General features: G+C 42.1%; 1 long non-coding RNA gene and 2 pseudogenes across 2 annotated transcripts in view; 2 read left to right on the top strand and 1 right to left on the bottom strand.

Annotated features, from left to right (window-relative positions):
• LOC147828284 (uncharacterized) overlaps positions 1–4,386 on the top strand; it is a 50,225-nt gene extending 45,839 nt beyond the window's left edge. The window contains exon 3 of the long non-coding RNA XR_015451052.1: positions 2,476–4,386. This is a non-coding gene — a long non-coding RNA (uncharacterized LOC147828284). The remainder of the gene's footprint in view (positions 1–2,475) is intronic.
• Positions 4,387–16,679: 12,293 nt separating this feature from the next.
• Positions 16,680–24,014, top strand: part of LOC106008702 (contactin-associated protein-like 3B) — a 100,495-nt pseudogene continuing 93,160 nt past the window's right edge. The window contains exons 1-6 of the transcript XR_015451055.1: positions 16,680–16,761; positions 16,828–16,966; positions 18,056–18,331; positions 21,069–21,297; positions 21,790–22,023; positions 23,327–23,460. The product of XR_015451055.1 is annotated as a contactin-associated protein-like 3B (transcript). The remainder of the gene's footprint in view (positions 16,762–16,827; positions 16,967–18,055; positions 18,332–21,068; positions 21,298–21,789; positions 22,024–23,326; positions 23,461–24,014) is intronic.
• On the bottom strand, positions 19,907–20,815 carry LOC147828283 (aldo-keto reductase family 1 member A1 pseudogene; annotated as a pseudogene).

The following is a 24,014-nucleotide window of genomic DNA, read 5'->3' as shown; positions in this document are numbered from 1 at the left end:
CCATGGCTTGTAAGCCAGCTTGGTTTTCAAAGCATTTTGTGATCCTCTTCCAACCTGTCTCTTTCACACTCTACCCTAGTGGCCAGCCAGTTGGCTCAGTTCTGTACAGACTGAGTATCTCTAACCCTGAAATCCAAAACACCTCCAAATCGGAAACCTTTGAGTGCTGATAGAATGTCTCAAGTAGAAAACTGTACACTGAACTTCATGTGATGAGTCAGTCAAAACAAAAAGCAAGCACATTAAAGACACTGTAAAAATTACCTTGAGGCTACGTGTAGAAGGTGTACACAAAATGTAAAGGGCTGGTGTTTAGATGTGGATCTCATTCTGACAATTTCTTATGATATATGAAAAGATTTTAACATCTGAAATGTGGAACTCTCCTGGCTCCATTTGGGTAGAGGATACTCAACATGTATTAAAGTTTGCTAACTATGTGACACAATATCCCAGATGATTCCATTAGTCTTCACAGCTGTACTTATTTAAATACTACATGAAAGAGACCTGAACCAGAGCTAATATAATTCCTCCCACTTTCTTCTCAGAATTACCAAGTAGGTTTCTTCTTTTCTACCCTAAATACTCTAGTAAATAATATATTTCCAAGATATTTGGTGTTTCTATGAACCTGTGTGGTAAATTTCTCATAAAACATTGACACATATTACTATCAAGCAAGTCCCTCTTGAAATTACTTACTGTCCCCTTGGCAGAGCAGAGGCCCCAGGGTGCAACCTGCTTCAGTGTGTGACTGCCCTGAATTTGTCATCACAACCTGAGTGACAGGTAGGTGCTCCTTGTGGGAAAGAACTCCTGTGTCTGTGGTCCTAGGAGACAAATATAAGCACCTTAACATTATTCTGAGTAAGTCTTTTATTGAAATTCAAGAGGTATTAAACTAAATTTGCAAATACGGTAGGGAAGTCAAACTGGTCATTTTAACACATACAAACAGGCATGTATGAGATTTAGGGAGGTCATCTGAGAAGCAGAGGCCAGTGTTCACCCACCTGCCACTGCGCAGGAAGTGGGCAGGTCCAGAATCATGACCACTGGGCATGGGGTGAGACTGGGACGCTCTCAGTCCACTCATGCAGTTCCGCACTCTCCCACATAGCCACTGTGCAGACTTGAGGGCAGAAGTTAACATGTCCAAACAAGACCAACCTGCCTTCATAAAAAAGTACCCAACTAAGAGACTTAGGCCTTCATGTCTTAGAATTTTATTACAGTGGTCCGCCTTTATCTATAGTTTCACTTTCTAGTTTCAGTTACTGGAGGTCAATTTTGACCTGAAAATGTTACCTCTTGACTCCTTCAAGATAGAAATTACATTCATACACCTTTTATTACAGCATACTTTCACAACTATTCTATCATCAGTTATTGTTAACTTCTTATTGTGTCTAATTTAAAATTAAGCTTTATCGTAAGCAGGTATGCATAGGAAAAAAGTCACAATAGATGTAGGGTTCAGTACTATCTGAAGTTTCAAGCATCCACTGGGGGACTTGGTTTTCCTCAGATAAGAGGGAGATACTATAGTAAAGCTTTAAAATGTTCTGTTGTGATTATAAGGCATTTCCTCACTTGTTGACACCATACATTTAAAAACAAAAACAAAGTATTGATTCTAAGGCAAAGGTATAACATAATGTGCTGTAGGACCTAACAGATGGCTAAGGCATGGAAATGCTTTGTTCATGACTGTAACCATTTGTGGCTTCTGTTTGCCAGGTCCTGAGTGTGGGGATGTGGACATCAAGACCACCATCAATGCCTACATGAAATCTAGATCCTATAAATAGTAACAGTGATGGTACATCATTGTCTAAGTCAATATATGTGGAAATTTTAATATCTGTGTTTCCAGTAGAGAAAAGACTAGAATTAGGAGGGGCTAGAGGCCCTGGAACAAGCTGGCTGCACCAACATTTTCCTTTCTGAACAAACTAAGATTTTTCTATACCTTTTAAACTTTATTTTTTAATTGTATACTTCAATAATATGTATACTCCTGATTTAGTGACAAGTAATTTTTCAGTCTGGTCTATCTTTCTGATGTCCCATATCTCTGTGGGAAACTAGTAAGCCTTAACCCAATTATGAAGCCATCATTTACTCCATCAAAGCAAATGAAAGTCCTGATTTATGGCTCAAAAAACAATTGGCAATTTAATATGGGTCAACTTCATAGCTTCACAGCAAAGCATAAAATAAAAAACTTTGTCATTCCAATTCTACTATTTAGGTGTCAAATGTTCTTTTACGGTAACACAAGTAAAATATCCTAAGACTTTCATCCTGTTTAAAATTTTTATCAAATTAATTGGTACTTCCTATAGTAAGTTATGAGAAATATGAGACAAACATCCTCAAATTTCAGAATGTTTTACTGAGCTAGTTTGTTTAGAACTAGACTGAGAGAAGATGGCTGACCTGATAAGCCTTTGTGATTCATCCTAATAGACATGAACATCTGGCCGTGATGTGAACAGGGCCATGAAGGACTCCAGTCACAGTGCAGCCACTCTGGGAATCATCACTTCTTGGAGCGAACACAGCAAGCGAATTTCTGGTGTTAAATATCAACTTATCTGTAAATGTCATGTGTTTTAATTCCTGTGGTTGCTATTTTGCTAAAACATCTTACAGGAAAAATGTATGTGTATTTAGTTATTCACTGAGGATCCTTGAATTCTGAGGAAATATTTTAAAACTACATTTTCTAATGTAAGAAAAACTACACCTTAATTCTCTTTGATATTAGCAATGCATATTCAGAGTCCTGAAAATACATAAGCAGAATCATAATGCATGTGGAATGTATTAAGATAGATATTACAACACTCTTCTTGGTTTCACTGTACGTAAAGTACTTTCCTAAATGAAGGAATTTTTAAATTCATTACTAGGACAAATCATTCTCAACTGCCCGTGTTTTATTCAAGATATTAAGTCCCATAACCACCAGGCTTTCTCATTCAGGCGAATTTCCAAGCATAGCTCCTTTTTTAGACTCTAATGCTCTCGAAGTTATGTTTATTGTTCATTGTTTTTCTTTGAAGTTAAACAGAGCTCTGACTACTTTGGGCTATTCCGACAGCTGCAGAAAGATAAGGGATCAAGTTTCACAATCTGTTGTTGTTTGGGTGAAACAGGGACTGCAAGCAAAATAATTATCATCTGGAGTTACTTATTTTGACAGCGCAGGCTCACTGTTGAATCGCTGGCTGTTCGCTGTTGGGTCAAGCGCGGTAAATTGCAGTGGCAGTGAAATGCTCCCTGAGGTCTTAGCTCCCTCCTCAGAGCTGTTTTAGCTCCTATGTAACTTTTAGGACTAGCTTGTCAAAACAACATAAATGAATGTTTGGCAATTGTTGGGAATTGAAACAAATCAAACAAAGCACTTGAGTGAAAGATACTTGTTTTTTTAATGCATGGGAATCATGTCTCATTTCTATTTTGATCTTTAATGTTCATAATCAAGTTTTATGACATCTTTTCCATAAGTCTCAAATGTTGGTGTTATCTTTATCCAAAAGTACTATATACTTTGTTGCTTTTATCATTGGTTTTTATAACTTTTTCACAGTAATACGTTCTTCATGGGAATCCAGTTATTCTAAGATTCAGCAGCTTTACTGCTTCCCATTAATTTTAATAATTTTCTGTATATTTTATTGGGTTATCTTTGCTGTTTATGATTAATGCAATCTTTATTTCTTTGCTGCTAATCATTTGTACTTTTAAATTGCTTCATATATATTCATTTTTATTACTCATTTCTAACCATATTTCATGTCTATAAACACAGAAACTATCCACATGATATTGTGAGACCAAAGCGACTCCATTTTGCTAAAAGCCACTATTCCCCGAGCCTCTATTATTAATGGTTGAAATGTGCTTGCTCTGGGACAAAAGACACACTCTGTAACAAAGCAAAGTTCTTAAGTTAATTGCTCAACCATCTGTTTGCCCAGGAAATAAACGTTCCCTGGGCCCCCTATTTGTAAAACAATCTGTCATTGTGCCGACCATCAGTACATAATGGTCATGACCATTAGCCATTGTGTCTACTGACTGCCAGTACTTGACAGTCAGCCACTAACCTTTGTCCCTCTTTTCCCTCATAAAAGCTATACGTAATCACCCCTCAATCCCCAATGGGCCTAGCCAATCAGAAGTATACACTTCATGCTTGCTAAATGCCAACCAATCATGTGATTGCTAAATGGAAAATCCCCAAAACCTTGCTGTAACTTTAGTAAAAACCCTGCTAATTTGAAATGCGGGGCTCTCAATCTTGACCCGCTGTGTCGGTGACAGTTGAGAGCCCCTGCTTGAGCTTGAATAAATGACCCTCCTGTGCTTGCATCGGAAACGGCTTCCTGGTGGTCTTTGGGGACTTCGCAATCTGGGCACAACAATATCAAGTCATGCAAACGTTTTCGAGTTTTGCTTTGACTTACTGGGTAACCAGTTTGCAAAAATATGCCATATGTGTTTGAGAAAATTATGTATTCTTGAACTTTATGTGTTTAACAAATCAAGTTTTTAATTTTGTTTTTAAAATATTCTATAACCCGGGGGCTGGGGATTTAGCTCAGTGGTTCTGCCACCTGCCCTCACAAGCACAAGGTGCCTAGTTCAATCCCCATTACCAAAAAAAAAAAATTCTATAACTCCGATGGGCATGGTGCCACACACCTGTAAACCCAGCATTATGGGAAGCTGAGGCAAGGGAACCATAACAGTGACTTAGTGAGACCCTGTCTCAAAATATAAAATATAAAAAGGGCCGAGAATATAGTGTAAGACCGAGGGCCTTACCAAATGCTCTGAGGAGCTGACTATAGTGAAGCACACCCAGGGATGCCAGTGGTGCCTCCAGAATGTAAGGCCAAGGGCCTTACCGAATGCTCCAAGGAGCTGGCTACAGCGAAGACCACCGGGGAAGGAACACACCGGACAAGTTGGGAAACAGACCTTTATTAGTCTGGCCAGATGGCACTCTCAAAGCAAAATAGCTTAGAGAGGCAACTGGCTCAGAATCCGAGGCTGTTTTTATAGGGGGTTGAGGGGGAAGTTAACATATCAAAGAAAAGGGGACAAAGGTTAGTGGTCGACTGTCACATATTGATGGTTAGCAGACATCTGCAGCTTGTTTTAACAATTGTGGTGCCTGAAATATCAGTTCTGGATAAACAAAGAGTTGAGTAGTTTACTCTGGGACCCTAGGTCCATTACAGATCCCTATCTAGTATCTCTAGACTAACAAACATCTCCATCCATTAACTCACATTTTAATCACAATGGGGCTGGAGAAAAAGGGGCAAAGGTTATGCAGTCCCACATTAGCTCAGTGCAAATGCCCTGGGCTTGATCCCTAGTACCACAAAAAATAATTCTATATCCTTACTGATTTTTGTCCAGCTGACTTACTAACTACTAAACAAATGTCTGTTTCAACCTTTACCTATTGTGGGTAATTTGTGGGTTTCTTCTTGTAGTTTGGTCAGGTTTAGGTTCATAATTCTGAGACATTTTTATTAGAAATATACAATTTTATTTGTTCTTTCTTATGAAATATTTTTAAATGACTGAATACTTGCCACCTTGGCCCAAAATGAGTTTTTAAATTTGCTTATTTTTCTATTTGCCTGATAAATTTTTATAGTTTTTAACCATTTCACCTTCATGAATTATGGGGATCCAAACAAGGCACACATGTTTCAAAGTCAATTTGGTATATCTAAATTTAAGTGGACATTTTGGTTACATTTATTGGACAACTTTGGTCTTCTTTTGTGCTGCTTACTCTTCTTTTTAAATCCTGTTTTCTATCCTTTTTATTAACTGGGTTTGCAAGCCCCCTCCCACCCTCCCTTCATTTCTCCCTCTCTTTCCCAACATGCAAGTGCACATTTACCACTGCAGTACACTCTCAGTTTCCCCACTTTTTCCTTCTCTCTACTGATTTGAATGCTACATGCTCTCTTTCTACTCTGTTAGAGGTTATTCTTAAAACTGTAATGTTTATACTCAAAGCAACTTAATGCTAATGTTTACAATAAAGTTCAAATTTCAACAGTAACACTCTCATGTCTGAGCATTCTCTTAGTTGTTTTGGCCATCATGCCCAGCTCTGTTAATGAATCAGATGATTGCTTTCTTATGTTTCAGTGCCATGTGACAGTATATATAATATTCGTTACACATTGCTGATATACTCACCTTTGTATTTACAAATTTCTTTCTTCAATATTCTTGCGTCTGAGACTCTCTTTGTAAGATCATTTTCTTATAATCTAAAAACTGTTCTGTAGAACTTCCTTTGTGGAACCTGCTGACAATAAACTTCTGTGGTGTCTGACTGTTAGGATCCCCATTTTATTGCTCACTTGTGGAAATATCAGCTGGGCAGACTGAGTTCTACAATAACTCATTACAGCTGGACGGATGTCACACTCCTGTGTTGGAGGCTCTAGGGTCCTTTCTTCTTTAAGTCTTTCTTCCATGTCTGCTTCTCTTAACATTTTCTTTAATGTTCTTCAATTTTATATCTATATATGGATTTGCTTTTGTTTATCTACAAGGTATCCAAATATTTTCTGAAACCTGGGAATATCTTAATTATTTGCAATACTGTCTCTTCCTAATGATCTCCAATCTTCTCTTGAAACTTCAACCAGACACATGTTCTCTACACTCCTCTTGTCTACATTATTTCAATGACTCCCATTTTATCTCTCTCTGTGCTATATTCTGTATCATTTATTTACATATATTGCATATTTCACCCACTTTCTGATCATGTATGTCTAATATCCAATCCAACAAGTCTCATATTTCACTAATAATAATTTCATTTCCAAACAGTTTTGGGTTTTTTGTTTTTGGAAATCACAATCATCTTTTTAATAACATCTGTGTCTTCTCATGTTTCATTTCCATTGCTATTGTTCAAACAAACTACATATTTATTTTGTGTCTCTAATGTACCCATTATCTGAGACTTTTAGGCATCCAGTTCTACCCTCTGTGCTTTGTTCAGCCCTCCACTCCTCTCTTTTCACATTCTGTGGCCCTGAGGTGTAAGCTCATATTTAGTGACATTTTTATTCTGTCCTGTAAGAATCCTGTCCCCTGCCCTAAGGGGGAGGAGAGGCCTGCACTAAGAACTCCCTGTAGTTAGTTCTACAGCAAGCCATGACTGTGGTCATGGTAATTTAACTCAAAGACCATCCGGGCCAGTGGTGGGAAACCCACGGCACACGAGCCACAGTGGGCTATTTGTAATATTGAAAGCTCTAAAAGGTTTGCCATCACTGATCTAGGTAACACAAGTCTGAATTCCAAATCTGTGAGGGTGGTAGGTCTACAGACACATTAGGAAGTGAGGAAACAACTCTGGGTCAGCCAAGAAGAAGTCAGTTTACCATTTGGAAGGCTCATATTTTACTTCCACTGAATGGGGAATATTAATCCAGTAGGGTTTTGTTGTCTTATTAGAAAGATACAATGGACATAATTATTCACACATAAATGAAAATAATCATCTTAATATTTTAGGCTTCAAATCTATGATATACACATCAAAGCTTATTCTTTGATAAAGAGAATTTATTCTCTTTCTGGTACTGTCTTGTCCAATATCTGCCTAAGGTAGATATTTCCAATAAAAAAGTTACAGTTCTGCACAGGGAAATCATGTGGAAATCACCATTCATTCCAGTCAGTATCACTGCAACTGAGAATCAATTCAGTTCCCCTCTAATCCACAAGTACACTTGTGAGCCTCAGGCAGAGAACCTCCCCAGTAAATGTGTGTCTCATTGATTCTTCCACCGCACCAGTTCACTGGGGTTCCATCTGAAAGACAAGTATGAGAAAGGTGACACCTACTTTGGCCCCTGTACCTGCCTCTCAATATCATTCTTTTACTTCCCCCTCTGCTTAAACAGAAGAGACACTATGTTAGAAGTGATCACATTTCAACTCTGCAACAGACAAACTTTTAGAAGGACTTCTGAATGTTTAAAAAATACTGTTTTTAGTCAAAACTTAAGTTACCATGTTCTTTTTCTTTTCTTTTATTAAAGGATAAGCATGGATTTTTTTTAACTCATTCAGGCATTTTTACAAATTTTACTTCAAGATTCTAAGTATGTTATTTACTCAGAAATAATGTTCAAAATATATCTATCATCAAAATAATAACCAGGGTTTTATACGTTGATCCTAAAATCTGTTTGAGATCCTAAAATGCCATGAAAGAATTCGTTATTATGGAGTATGTGGGTTCCTGTCAAAGTATTCATCAGCCAAAAGCACTCACACTTCCTGTCATGTCTGAAAGTTGCTTAGTGAGACGCCCTTGTGCCTTCCCTTCTACTGAGTGTGTGCCTATTCAGAAAGGAAGAAATGATGATGATGGGCCAGCTTCATGCTGGAAGCAACCTGAGTCTCAGAGTCACCTGAGCCCACTGCACCTCAGGCTTCTAGCACTTCTCTCCTCAGGGAAACCATGACTGGAGGGCCAAGCAACAGGGCCAGAGGTCACCTCATCCCTACAGGACCACATATGTGAAGGACACCACCAGACACCATGTGGGAATTACTGCCCACTCACTGGGGGAGAGGGAGCCTGACTAGAAAGGAGGAGACCAGTGGCCAGGGGTGAGGAAACACCCCATCCACAGAAAATCAGGGCAAGAGAGAAAACAGAGGTGACCCCAAGTCATTGGCTCACCAAGATGCTTACCCTTTTCAGTGTGCTCTCTCAAGACCTCAGGCTGTCACCACCAGACTCCTACTGAGAATCTAGATCCCTCCCCACTTCTCCCTGATGGCTTCCTGTTGGGTAAGACCTTGGCTTCTGCTCTGAGGCCTCAGCTGGTAGGGACCTCAACAGCAGGCCCAGCAGGTGTGATATGGACAGTCACTATCAACCACCTGTTATTTTCTTGTTAATGTGCTGAAACTTATCTCTAGGGAGTAAAATAACCTTTGAGCTTAATAAATATTTAATATTTTTTTCAAAATGCCATATCAAAAACATAATTATTCAGCTTTTATTCCCTCATAGATTGAATCCCTATAAGCAAATACACAATTTTATCTTTTACATTGGAGTTTTAAATTCTCTCCATAAATTAAGAACTATCAGGTGTTTTTAAAGGTACATGTCTCTCAAGATTTCTGTGAGTAACCCCAAGAATTTTCATAAGAAATAAATGGCAATGTTGAGTCATGCGGAAAACACTGAATCAGCCTGCTACAGACAGACAGGTCTGCGGACAAGGCCCCAAGGTTGCCAGTTATGCTGGAAACACTGAATCAGCCTGTGCCACAGCAGCAATCCACTGGACACTCCTGCTCCATTGGCCTCTTCTCTGTACAGCCACCAGGTTCCACATTATAAAGATGCACAGGACACCAGACCTACAGACCACTGTACTGGAGCTAATCAAGTTGTCAGCATTTAAAGAATTCCTGCCCAGAGGTAGGGGCTTCTGAGCCACCGTCCCACTGCTCCTGGTCCAGAGGAAGGGGCTGCCGGGCCACCATCCCTCCTGCCACTCCCAGGCCAGAGGAAAGTTCTTTGGGGCTGTCATCTATCCCGCTACTCCAGGCCCAGAGGTAGGGGCTTCTGAGCCACTGTCCCACTGCTCCTGGTCCAGAAGAAGGGGCTTCCGGGCCAACAAATATCCTGACACTCCAGGCCCAGAGGAAGGGGCTTTAGGCCACCATCCCTCCTGCCACTCCCAGCCCAGAGAAAAGGGCTTTTGGGCTGCTGTCCATCCCATCACTCCTGGCCCAGAGGTAGGGGCTTCTGAGCCACCATCCCACTGCTCCTGGTCCAGAGGAAGGGGTTTCCCGGCCACCATCCCTCCGGCTGCTCCCAGCCCACAGGAAAGGGCTTTTGGGTCACCATCCCTACTGCTGCTCCCGGCCCCTGTCCCACCTCACCCAGCTCAGAGTAGGTAATCCGTGCACGTGCTAACAGCCCCCCACAACAGTCAAAAATGAGAAAACATGTAAATAAGTCCCAAAACCAGACTTCCAGATCACCTACAGCAACCCCAAAGGGAAATGAGATGGAACACTCTGATACTCAACCAACTGGACCCACTGAACTGGCAACAAAAGGGGATCTGGAAAAAATGAAATCAGAAATAATTTCTCAGATAACAGGAGAAACTGTGCCCATAGTGCAAGACATGATTAATAAATCTAGAGAGGAGCTCAGGAACATGATGGAATCCCAACATAAGAAACAAATGGAATCCATAACACAGATGCAAATAGATTTCCAGGACATGAAAAACTCCATTGAAAGTCTACACAGCAGAATGAGCCAATGTGAGGACAGAATTTCAGATATAGAAGATAAGATTGCAATTAGTGACCAGGAAAAGAAAAATTGCTTCAAAATTGTAAGGGAACATGAGAAATCAATCCAGCAGCTGCTAGATGATGCAAAGAAGAATAACATAAGACTGATTGGAGTCAATGAAGAAACAGAAAAGAGTGCAGATGACATAAAAAAATCTTCACAGAAGTAATGGCAGAAAATGTTCCAAGCAGAGGTAAAGAGATTGACATATAGATAAGTGAGGCATATAGGACTCCAAATAGCCTTGACCAAAAAAAATCTACACATAGGCATATAATTGTTAAGATTCCAGAAACACAACAGAAGAACAAAGTTCTACAAGCAGTTAGAGAAAAGAAACAAATCGCATACAAAGGAAAGCCCATCAGAATCACAGCAGACTTCTCAACACAAACCATCAAGGCAAGAAGAGCTTGGAGTGACATATTCCACACCCTAAAAGAAAACAGCCTCCAACCCAGATTGATGTACCCTGGAAAACTATCTTTCAAAATGGATGGAGAAATAAGATACTTTCATGACAAAGAGCACCTTAGGAACTTCGTGAATACCAAACCAGCACTCCAAAGAATCTTACACAATATCCTAGGAACAGACATTGAGGATCACAACCCCAGGAAGCAAAGCAGAATGAACCCATCTGGAACAACAAGGAATTAAATGTCAAGGGGGAGAACCCAACAAAAAGAAAAAGTCATGACAATGATAACTCAATATGTTTCAGTTATAACCATCAATGTTAATGGTCTCAATTCACCAATCAAAAGAAATAGACTGGCAGAATGGGTCAAGAAGCAAAATCCAACAGTATGCTCCATACAGGAAACACACTTAATTCAAAATGAAACTCATAGACTGAAAGTTAAAGGGTGGAAAACAATACTCCATGCACCAGGAACCCCCAAAAAAGCAGAAGTAGCTATCCTCTTTGCAGATTATGTAGGTTTCAAACCAACACTGATTAAGAGAGATGAAGAAGGACACTACAACCTTGTAAAGGGAACAGTCCAAGAGGAAATGATGACAATCATAAATGTCTATGCACCAAACACTAGTGCACCCAACTATGTAAAACAAATACTAACGGACATGAAAAGTCATATATGCACTAATACAATTGTAGTGGGGGACCGCAACACCCCACTGTCACAAATAGATAAATCAACTAAACAAAAAATAAGCAATGAAATACTAGAACTTAATTGAACTCTTGAACAAATGAACTTAACATGTTTACAGAGTCTTCCACCCCACAAAATCAGAATACAAATTCTTTTCAGCTGCACACAGGTCATTCTCCAAAATAGACCACATACTCGCACTTAGAACATGTTTAAGCAAGTGCAAGGGAATTGAAGTTATCGCCTCTATATTATCAGACCATAGTGCAATGAAATTGGAAATCAATAGCAAAAGAAAGCACAAAAATTTCATAAACATATGGAAATTGAACAACACACTTCTGAATAACCAATGGGTCACAGAGTAAATTAAAGAAATCAGACAGTTCCTTCAATTAAATGAAAATGACAATACAACATATCGGAATCTATGGGACACAATGAAAGCAGTCTTATGAGGGAAATTCATAGCAGGGAATATGCATACTAGGAAAACAGAGTGAGCCCAATTAAACAACCTGATGCTCCACCTCAAGCTTCTAGAAAAAGAAGAGCAGGACAAACCCAAAGCTCATACAAGGGAGGAAATTATAAAGATCAGAGGAGAAATCAATGCAATGGAGACTAAGAGAACGATACAAAAATCAATGAAGCTAAGAGTTGGTTCTTTGAAAGAATCAACAAAATTGACAAACCTTTAGCCAACTTTGTCAGAAAAAGGAAATAAAAGGCCCAAATCCATGCAATTAGGAATGAAAAGGTTGAAATGACAACAGACCCAGCAGAAATGCAGAAGATCATCAATACTTACTTCCAGAACCTATATGCCAATAAGATGGACAACACAGAAGAAATGGACAGATTCCTAGATACATATGAATTACCAAAGTTGAATGAAGAAGACCTAAAAATTCTGAACAACCCAATATCAACCAATGAAATTGAAAATGTAATTAAAAGCTTATCAACTAAGAAAAGCCCGGGCCCTGATGGCTTCACTGATGAATTCTACAAGACATTTAGAGAGAGACTGCTGTCACTGCTGTTTCAACTCTTCAATGAAATTGAAAGGGAAGCAATACTCCCAAATTCATTCCTGGAAGCAAGCATCACCTTGATTCCCAAAGCAGAGAAAGACCCAACTGAAAAAGAGAACTATAGGCCAATCTCACTAATGAACATAGATGCAAAAATCCTCAATAAGATAATGGCAAACAGAATGCAGAAGATCATCAAGAAGATCATACACCCTGATCAAGTGGGATTCATCCCAGGGATGCAGGGATGGTTCAATATACACAAATCAATCAATATAATACACTATATCAATAGAGCCAAGGACAAAAACCATATGATTTTCTCCATAGATGCAGAAAAAGCATTTGACAAAATCCAACATGCATTTATGTTAAAAACCCAACAAAAAATTGGAATAGATGGTCTCTACCTCAAATTGATAGAAGCCATCTATGAAAAACCAACAGCCAATATCATACTAAATGGTCAAAAACTGAAATCCTTCACACTAAAATCAGGAACAAGACAAGGATGTCCACTATCACCACTCTTGTTCAGTATAGTTCTGGAAACATTAGTCAAGGCAATTAGACAAGAGAAAGAAATAAAAGGAATAAAGATAGGAAATGAAGAATTCAAATTGTCATTATTTGCAGATGACATGATACTCTATATAGAAGACCCCAAGAACTCCACCAAAAGTCTCCTAGACTTAATAACCAAATTCAGTCAAGTAGCTGGTTACAAGGTCAACACACAAAAATCAATAGCTTTCCTCTACACCAATGACAGACTCACTGAGAGAGAAATAGTGCAAATAATTCCTTTCACAATAGCATCCAAAAAACTGAAATACCTAGGAATCATCCTAAGGAAAGAAATCAAAGACCTCGTCTCTGAAAACTATGGCACTCTGAAAAGAGAGATTGAAGATGATATCAGAAAATGGACAGACATCCCCTGCTCCTGGGTAGGAAGGATTAATATAGTGAAAATGGCCATACTTCCAAAACTGCTATATAGATTCAATGCAATTCCAATTGAGATCCCACCAGCATACTTCATAGACCTTGAGAAAACAATCCACAAATTCATTTGGAACAAGAAGACACCCAGAATAGCAAAAGCAATTCTAGGTAACAGAGACATGGCAGGGGGTATCACAATCCCCAACCTGCAACTCTACTACAAAGCTACTGTGATAAAAACAGCATGGTACTGGCAAATAAACAGACTTGAGGACCAGTGGAACAGATTAGAAGATGCAGAAACAACGCCAGACACACTCAGCCATCTCATCTTCAACAAAGGAGCCAAACACCCTCACTGGAGGAAAGATAGCCTCTTTAATAAACAGTGCTGGAAAAATTGGGCTTCAACTTGCCAAAGATTAAAACTAGACCTGTATCTCTCACCATGCACTAAACTAAAATCAAAATGGATTAAAGATCTAAATATTAAAATAGAAACTCTGAACCAGTTGGAACAGAGGTTAGGTAGAACCCTTGAAGACATTGGTGTAGGAAAAGATTTTATGAACAAAACCTCAGTTGCCTGTGAACTAGCACAAACAATCAACAAGTGGGATCTCTTCTTATTAAAAGGCTTCTGCACAGCAAGAGAAACCACCAGCAGTGTGAAGAGACAACCCACAATGTGGGAAAAAATCTTCACCTGCTCTTCCTCAGACAAAGGTCTACTATCTCGAATCTATAAGGAACTTAAAAGATCAGACCTCCCAAATTTAAAGACCCAATCCAGAAATGGGCATCTGAAATGAACAGACATTTCTCAGACAAGGAAGTAGAAATAGCAAATAAATACATCAAAAAATGTTCAACATCACTGGTCATTTGAGAGATGCAAATGAAAACAACACTGAGATTCCACTTCACTCCAGAAAGAATGGCTGCTATCATGAAATCAACCAATAATAAATGCTGGCGGGGCTGTGGGGAAAGAGGAACCTTGCTCCACTGCTGGTGGGAGTATAGACTGGTGCAAGCACTGTGGAAATCAGTATGGAGATACCTCAAAGAACTAGGACTGGAAGTCCCATTTGACCCGCTATTCCACTGCTGGGGATCTTCCCCAAAGAATTAAAAAAATCATACCACAGTGATATACGTGTGCCCATGTTCATAGCAGCACAGTTTGTACTAGCTAAAACTTGGAAACAGCTCAAATGCCCGTCAACTGGAGACTGGATAAAGAAAATGTGGTATTTTTATAAAATGGAGCACTACTCAGCCATAAAAAATGACAAATTAGAGACATTTATAGCTAAGTGGGTCACATTGAGGCAATACTCTTAAGTGAAATAAATAGGGCACATGTGTAAATACCGAATAGTTTCTCTGGTGTGAGAAACTGAAAGTGTAAATAAGGTCTAAATGTATAATAGGTCATGTGAAATAGGAAGAAAAGGGGCAAAGGGGAAGGAAGTGGGAGGGCTAGGGGAAAGGACAGAAGGGAATGGGATTAATATGAGAAAATGGAAAAATAGGAACAAAATCTTTGTAAATAGGGAGGACTGGAGGGGTTGAAGGGAGGGCTGGACAAGGGTGAAAAATAAGAACCAAGAGAGACTATGTAAAGGTGCAAATTTCCAATGATGAATGTCATTATATTGTATACCTAAAATGTACCAATGATTAGAATGAATAATTGATAATGTAAAATAGGAAGAAAAGGTCCAAAAGGGTAGGGGTAGTGAGAGGGGCAGGGGAAAGGAAAGAAGGAAAAGGAAAAATGATGAGAAATGGAAAAAAATGGAAATGAAGTCTTTGTAAATAGGGAAGGGTGGAGGGCGTGAAGGGAGGGCTAGGAATGGGGAAAAAATAAGAACCAAGATGCATCATGTAAAGGTACAATTCCCAATGAGAAATGTAATTGTGTTGTATACCTACAATGTACCAATAAAAGAATTTTTTTAAAAAAGGATGTCTACACAAAACAAAGCTAGCATCATATAATTAATGCTAAAATTATTTCCCCTTGAGATGGAGAACAAGAAGTCTTAGCCAGTGCAACAATGTATACTAATTAAAAGCAAACTAGAAAGAAAATTATGTCCATAGATGTATATATGATTATCTGTATGGAAAATTTCAATGAATCTAAACACACACGCTCCAATGATGTGTAACAAAACATTTAGGATCTGCAAACTTAAAATCTACAAAGTGCTGAAGGAAGGAATCAAGAAAATATAAATACATGCTGTATTTGTGACTGAAAGCTCAACACAGGAAAGATGTGAGTCCTCCCCAGACTGAGTAGAGTGCAGAGGTGTCAGGAGGGGTAGACACACATGAAATGTCGCCTGGAAGACTGGCAGCTTCTTACTGAGTTACGCATTACTCACCATGTGATCTGAGTGCACCCTGGAGACTTAGCGCAAATGAAACAAAGACTCTGCGCGTGGCCACACAGCTCTGCTTCATTGACTACCCAGGAGTAGATGCTCAGTGTCCTGCAGTGTGGGTGAATACACAGTGACACCCACGTGGCGGAAGTCCACAGATGCAGCGGACGGCGACACTGGCAGCAACATGAAGTAATCGCCAAGGCATCTACTGAGCTGAAGAACCCAATTTTAGAAAGTCACACACTGCATGACTCTCGTTTCTATGACACTTGGAAAAGGCAAACTATAGGGATAGGGAGGTCAGGGAGGGGACAGGATGTTATTACAGGGCAATAGCAAGAGGGAGATTTGGGGTGACTGAACTGTCCTTTCCCCCAAGTTTGGTAACGGTTGCACAAATCCGTTTAGGTACTGAAATTCATGTAATAAGCCAGGTGTAGTGGTGCATGACTATAATCTCAGCACTCAGAAGGCTGAGGCAGGAGGATCTCAGTGAGTCCGAGGCCAGCCTAGCTATGTAGTGAGTTCAAGGCCAGCCTGAACTGCATAGCAAGACCCTGCTGCAAAACAGACTAATAAGTAGATAAATAAAATTAATTTAATTGCACTTTCCCCAAAGAGTCATTTTGACTTCCTGATTACTAAAAATAAAACTGTGTTTTAGAAATACAGATCATTCCTGTAGTGATCATGCTGCTGCTCAGTTGCACCCACATCCAGAGCCGAATCATCAGAGTGGTCGCTTCTGGACATTCATGTCATGGCTGCATGTTCAGAAGAACCTGCATCCGAGTCTTGTGTAACACTGACTGAGTTTACTGCTGAAAACAGCAGCTGGACAGGTAGGATGTAATTGCTGTTTGTTTTATTATGACTTTTATCATTTGTCTTTTTTCTCCTTGTAACAGGTCCATTTTGGAACTCCGCTTCCTTCAGTACTGCGGCTTCCTGTCTTCATTTCCCAACACTCTGGGGTGAGCTCAGTGCCGATGTGTCTTTCTTCTTTAAGACAACAGCTTCCTCTGGGGTGTTTGGAGAGAGCCTGGGGTCCCAGACTGCACCAGGCTGGAGCTGCGTGGTGAGCCGCCCACTCTGCATGCCGTGAACCCTCTGAGCAACCTAATTCCCAATCTACTACCATGCCTCCTTAACAGTTATATTGTCATTAAATACTGCTGGTTGTATTTTCATAAATATTAGTTAGGATTTACTATTAAATACTAAAATTCCACCATTTTTTAGCAGCGCTGGGGCTTGACCTCAGGACCTTTGCACTGAGCTATATCCCTGTCCTGTTTTAGGTTTTATTTGAGGATCTCACTAAGTTGCTAAGTTGCTAGGCTGAGCTCAAACTTGCAGTCCTCTTGCCCTAGTCTTCTGAAGTGCTGGGACTGGGGATTTGCCATCACACCTGGCTACTGTGCCTTTAAATTATCATCCTACGTTGTCATCTTTCCATCCCTGTAACAAAACACCCGAGGTAATCAGCTTATAAGGATAAAAGGTTTACTCTGGCTCCTGGTTCTGGAGGTCCCAGTCCACAACAGAGTGGCCCGGTGTCTTTGGGCCTCTGAGGGCCATGGCACATCATGTGGCAGCATGTGTTCACCTCATGACCAGAGGAAACAGAAGCAGGAGGGGGTGCGAGCGGTGGACCCCATCTGGGTGTCCCTTGGTGATGGGAAGATTCCCCACCTTCGGTCTCACCGGGCAAGGGTTCTACCACCTTCCAGGAGGAGAGCACCGGGTTCCAGCTTTGGGCAGGGACCTTTGTTCTCCAGACCTAGCAACAGAGAGTGGGGAGCGGTGAACTGTGAGAGGCGCAGAAGTGCGGTGCGGAGATGAAACCAAACTGGTCAGATAATCAGCTGGTACTAAATTGGAAAATATTTGATTGAATTGGCCATAGTCATTGTGTTCAACCATAAATGCAAATCTTAATTCTTTACTGTCATAATTTCATGTAATGGGCTGGAAATTTGGCTCAGTGGCACCTGCGCCTGCCTCGCAAGCACAAGGTCCTGAGTTCGATCCTCAGTAGAAAAAAAAACCATGTAATGCTTTTGAAATCATGTGAAGCTTCCAGTCACCTTGAAATAAAATCACTTGTGCTTATTAAATGAAGCCAGATACCAGGCTAGTTTTCTTTCCGCAGCGCCGGCTGTGTTGGGATGGGTTTCGGTTTTCTTCCCCTCGCTCGGAGGTGACCTTTTCCTTCGATTGTGGGGAATGGCCCTTGCGAGGTCTCCATGCAGTCACCCACGCCCCTGAACGACGGCCGGTGGCACCCCGTGCGCGCGGAGAGGAGCATCAAGGAGGCCATGCTGCGAGTGGATGAGCTGCCCCTGGGGCTGCAGCCCGGCCCGGTCGCCAGCCACGTCCTCCTGCAGCTCAACAGCCGGCTCTTCGTGGGTGAATGCGGGGTGCAGGCGGGGCGCAGGACAAGCCGCAGGGCTCTCGCCCGCCTGGGAATCCAGACCTGCGCGGGCGGCGCCTCCACATCCGGCCACCTTTGCCCAGTCTCCGACTCAGCAGAGTTAAGGAGAACTCGCCTTGTAACGGCACAGAGCCCCGCAGAATGGGCCAGACCCTCCAGAGGCCGGGCGCAGGTGCAGCCCGAGCCCGTGGCCCGAGCAGCACCCCAACCCCAACCCCCACGCTGCGCGCCAGGCTGCTGTGGCTCCTTGACTCCTCCCACTGGCCGGAGATCACAGCGCGGGGTAATGCAAGGTTTCCCTTTCATTTACTTGTTTATTGTTTTATCATTGTTTGTTTTCCCAAAGGGAAACATGTTTTGGCCTGTTATTTTCAAGCAACTCTATTTTAATTTGGAAACGAAGCAGATGAACAAAGTAGCTCTTACCTGGTCGTTTGTCATGAAGTTTAAAGTAAATAAGAACACACCCCAGTTAAAAAGAGACATAAATCATAAGGTAGCACACAGCCTATTTTGCCAGAAGATTCCACAGCATGAGAGGGGCTAATGCTATGCACTGAATTAAGGTGTGTGTGCGCGCGCGCGCGCGTGTATGTGTGTGTATACACAACTCATGGCTCTGTAAAACCCAACTTTAAGCTCTTAATTCTTACTCATATAAAGCTTCACTTTCAATCATCAAACTGCAGCTCTAATTAAACAATTTTCTCATCTCTAATCCCTCATGATAAATTAACCATTAATGGAATTCCTAGCAGTGAAATTTTCGTAAAAACCCACCTATAACTGGCATTCCTACTAGTGTAAATTTTCTAGAGCCTTGAGAAGCTGGTAGAAAATTCAGATTTGGGGCACCCATCCCCACAGACTCAAAGTCATGTCTGTGCTTTCTAACATACTTTGCAGGTGACACTGGGTCACCCGTATCTGTGAACTATTGTCTTAAACTTGTGTGGGACATTATAAAAATGCAGAGGTAGAAAGCGTTCATTTGACGCTGCTCTGGGGTGACTCGGGCCGGGGCCGGCAAGGTCAACCTGGGACCCCAGATCTTGGTTGCCTGCTCTTCCCTCTCTTTCTCCTCTTTTGTTCCTTTTTTTTTTTTTTTTTGGTACCAGGGATTGAACTCAGGACCTTGCCCTTTCGAGGCAGGCGTGGCCCCACTGAGCTACATCTCTGGCCCTTTGTTCCTTTGGACAGCTTTGTTGCTGAAAACTCTGCCAAGAGATTTTCAACTATATTGCCTTTTCAAGACACAGTATTATTTATGAATTTAGAATCAGTACTCTTCATTTTGTTCTTTATAATGAAATAAATAAAAAAATCTATTCAAATATAACTTGAAGAAGGACTTTTAAAAATATTTTCTGAGTTCAACTTTAAAAAAAATTTTGTTAATAGTTTATTCAGTACCATTTCACAGGTTTTTTTGTTTTTTGGTTTTCTTTTTGGATTGTGCAATGGCTTTATTGACTCCCTTTTTCTGGGGAGAAGCAGGAAGGACCTCATATCTAGAGAGGTGAAAGGCAAGACAGGAAGCTGTGATTTCTTCAGCATGGGTCATTAAACCAATAGAGAGGGTGTTCTGCATCTCTTGGACTCTCTTTCCATCCATTGTGATCATGGGCACAATGTAGCACCAGTTTTTGTTCAGGGCATCTAGCTGCTTATCTCTTCTGGGCTAAAGGTGGAGTCACACACCTGGATGCTCTGAAGGACATGAGATGGGATGACACTTTGGGGCATGCAGGTAACTTTCTGCTGGACTTGCCACCTGAGCTGGAGATTGGCCATACTTTTCAGCCAGTGCCCAGATACTGACTCCTCCAGCAGGATAGGCTCATCAGGGTGGTGCTGAGCATGACCAGAGGAGCCCAGAGGACTGTAGGCAGTCACCTCAAGGCCACACACTTGGCAGTGGGCAGTCAGCTCATTCTGAGGTAGGTGTGGGTGGGTCTCCACCTGCAAGACAGCCTGGCCCACAGAGGCCACACTAAGGATACCATCAATGTGCCAACTGGTGAAGCTGGACAGGCCAGCATGGACCAGCCCCTTGGCCACCAGTGCCTCCAGAGCCTTCCTCATTTCCTTAGTCCCATGGTCTTCTTGGGGAGGGGTTGTCTCCCCACTCAAAGGCATGAATGAGGCCAGTGCATCAGGTATGGGTCCAGATGCTCCAGCTGGAGGTTGGTCAGTATCTTCCAGGGGGCAGGCTCCACATCCTGGGGTGGTGCGTGGTGGTTCACACCTTGGATGTCAGGAACAGCTCCTCCAGGGGCACTGCCTGGCCTGGGCCACGTTTGCCCTCAGGGCTTCCTCCATCTCAGGCTCACTGCGGGGAGGCCTACACTGAGGGCACATGTGATGGCTGCTTCCACCTGGCTGGGCTCACTGTTCCAGGTGCCCAGACCAATCGGGGGCATCTTCTGCCTCACGAAGGAGGACACAGGAAGCCGCCAGCTCCCTCAGCGTGAGCACAGAGGTAGACTGAACCGCACAGCCTAAGATTAGCTCTGCACCCTGCTAGGGGCCCAAGGGGCCTCAGCTTACATCTGGCGGTGAAGAACCACAGTTCTTAACCTTTGGCCGGGTCCGATGTTGTCAAATCGTACTTGAGAGCGGCCTTGGGGGTCCTGGTCTCCCGGTCTGTGAGGCGTAGGTGGGGCCGAGGCGCGGGAGGTGCAGCCTGGAAAGAGCGCTCTGTCCCCGCAGGTGGCACGGCCAGCAGGCAGAGGGGCTTCGTGGGCTCTGCAGCTGAACGGTGCATCCCTGGACCTGGAGGGAAGAGCCCCGGTGACGCTGGGGGTGCAGCCCGGGTGCGTGGGGCACTGCGGCACCTACGGACACCTGTGCCGCAATGCGGGGCGCTGTAGGGAGCAGGAGCGTGGCGTGGCCTGCGACTGCGCTGCCTTGGCCTACGAGGGCCAGTTCTGCTCGCGCCGTGATTGTGCCGGAGACGCAAGAGCGGGTCGTGCTGGGAGGACAAGCGAGGCTGTGGGATTGTTTAAATGGGACTTCTGCCCCAGTTCCTCCACGGAATTTAGGAGGAGATGGGAATCAGCCGCGGCTTCACTTGCCTCTAGACACCGCCCTTCCTGGGTCTTGAAGCGGCAGCCCGAGGACAGTGACGACCTTACACTGTTCACTCAGAGCAGAGATTTAGGTCCATGTAAATCTAAGATGAAGCGCTTTGAAGGCAATAATGCAATGTTTATTTTGTAAATTCAAGGTTATGAGAATACGGGGGAGTTATCTATAAATAATTGGAATAAATAATAGAACTATTTTTTGATATAAAATTTGTAAAAGTTTAAAAAACAGCAAAAATGTCATTATTTTCTTTGGGAATGTTGAGAGATTAGAGATTTTAAAAAGTGTGTACACATCTTGGACTTACATGGTGCTAACGTAACAAAAGTGTGTGTCGCTCCAGACATTTCTCCCTATTTTGGAACTGGCTCCTCAGTGGTCTACAATTTTGAAGAACAGTGCAATCACACCTTCGGTACAAACGCCAGCTCCTCGACGGTGCTGCTGCAGGCGAGGCTCACGCTGACCGCAGAGGTGGCCACCTTCGGCAGCTTCCTGACCTCGGCGGTGGCCAGCTTACTGCTCTACGTGAGCTCCTTCCGCGAGCAGTACCTGTCTGTCATCCTCAGCCCGAGCGGTGAGTCCCCTCGAGCCAGAGACTGAGCGGCTCTGGACCCTGGGCCCTTGCCGGACTCAGGCCACAGAACCCGCGCATGCACAGTACATCCGCAGCCCCTACTCCGCGAGGGCTGGTTCATTTTGTAACCCCAGCGGTTTATAGGAGAAGGTACCATGGCATTGACTAAATTAAAATGCCTTTTTCCCATAAATGCTTGATTACTTGATGGATTCGGTATGGAACTATTTTCCGGGGTTGCTAAGAGGCCTTTGCTTCTGTGTGTGAATAACCTAAATTAGTTTTGTGGTTCACTTTAAAATAAGATCCCTTATTTTATTTGTGGAAAATATTTTGTCTTTCTTGTAAACCAGTACTTTAAAAATAGAAAAAACAGTATTCATGTGGATCAGATAAATATGCCAGTTACTTATCCATCGGTAGTTGAAAAGTCACTGGTGTAATTACAAGAAAAAGTAGAGTGGGAGGGAGCCATGCCATGCCCACCAGGGCTTTCCCAGGCCTGCACAGTTGGGGAAGGGCCAAACCATAGCCTTGTTTCATGGTACTTGCAGGGAGAAGGCGAACCTCTAGGAAAACTTCCCAGCATCTCTGACAAGAGTCCCTGTGGTCAGCAAGAGAGTTTGGGGCCAAGGGGCATTTGGGGAGGGGCGCACAGATTGTGGGTTGAGAATTTGGATGTTGTAACAAACCTTTTTTTTTTTTTTTCTTTTGGTACTGGGGATCGAACTCAGGTTCTTGTGCTTGCAAGGCAAGTGTCAAAACCACTGAGCTAAATCCCGGGTCCGACTTTTTCTTGATTATAGCAGAAATATTAAGGGGGAAATCCTGATTATGTAAGGAAAAAAATTAATCATGGAGAAGTCAGCAATATATTAAAATGTATTAAAATAAGTGAGATGAAAAGAAGCTATAGAAACAACGCTAACACAGTATAGCTTGAGGCTTTACAACTTAATATGACTGCCACATCAACAATTAACTGACAGGCTTGCTCAGAGTTTTCATGTGCTTAACTTCTACTTTTCCATTTCATTAAAGAATATTGGGGACCTTGGAGAAGGGCCTGCTTATTGTAATTCATTTGGTCTTAACTTTTAAAATCATGTAATTGGATTCAGATTTTAGCCTGGAGTAACTCACAACGTTCACTATTCCAGGAAAAGTGAATATTGCTCCACTCAAGTAAATGCCCCCTATATTCAAGTTGTATTAAAAATAAGTTTTTGAATGTTTTCAGAACCTGCATTAACAGTTTTTATAAATTCTATTTTAGCTAAAAATGTCATTTTTTCTTCTTCAGGAAGTTTGCAGATCAGATACAAGCTAGACAGACACAAACAGCCTGATGTTTTTAACTTTGATTCTAAAAACCTGGCTGATGGTCAGCTTCACCACGTAAAGATTAACAGAGAAGAAGCAGTGGTCTTTGTAGAGGTAAGATAGTAAACTCATCAGTGGTAATAGTAATTAAAATAGTGACATAAGGGAAACTTAGAGAACACATCCTAATAGAAATACACATTTAGCACTACTTCATGTCTTATTAGGTTGTAACGTGGAGTCACATTGTTTTGCTCAGCCATTGTGTTAGTCAGGTTTTTGTCACTATGACAAAACATCAAGAACAAGAACTTAAAGAAGGACAGGTTTATTTTAGCTTACAATCTCAGAGTTTCCAGTTCATGGTCAGCTGGCTGCATCCTGTTTAGGCTTGTGGCAGGGCAAAATCATGGTGAAGGAGAGCTGTTCATTTTCTGGCAGAGAAAAGAGAAAGGTAGAAAGGAGAGATAGAGACAGACAGACAGACAGACTGCTGTTAGCTCTCTTCCTTCCATTTTTGTTCCATTCAGTACTCAACCTAGTGGAGGTGCCACATTCAGGGCAGGTCTCCACCCTCAGTTTGCTGGCACACATGCCAGTCATCTCTTACAAACATCCAGCAAGATGGGAAGCAGACTAGGAGGTGGAGGGAGGGGAGAGGGAGGGAA

The sequence above is a fragment of the Heterocephalus glaber genome, unplaced genomic scaffold (genome assembly GCF_053883595.1).
Source record: "Heterocephalus glaber isolate CG9 unplaced genomic scaffold, H.glaber_assembly_v1.0 deba00001146, whole genome shotgun sequence".
In the NCBI taxonomy this organism is placed as follows: Eukaryota; Metazoa; Chordata; class Mammalia; order Rodentia; family Bathyergidae; genus Heterocephalus; species Heterocephalus glaber.
This window is presented reverse-complemented; position numbering and strand designations above follow the sequence as displayed.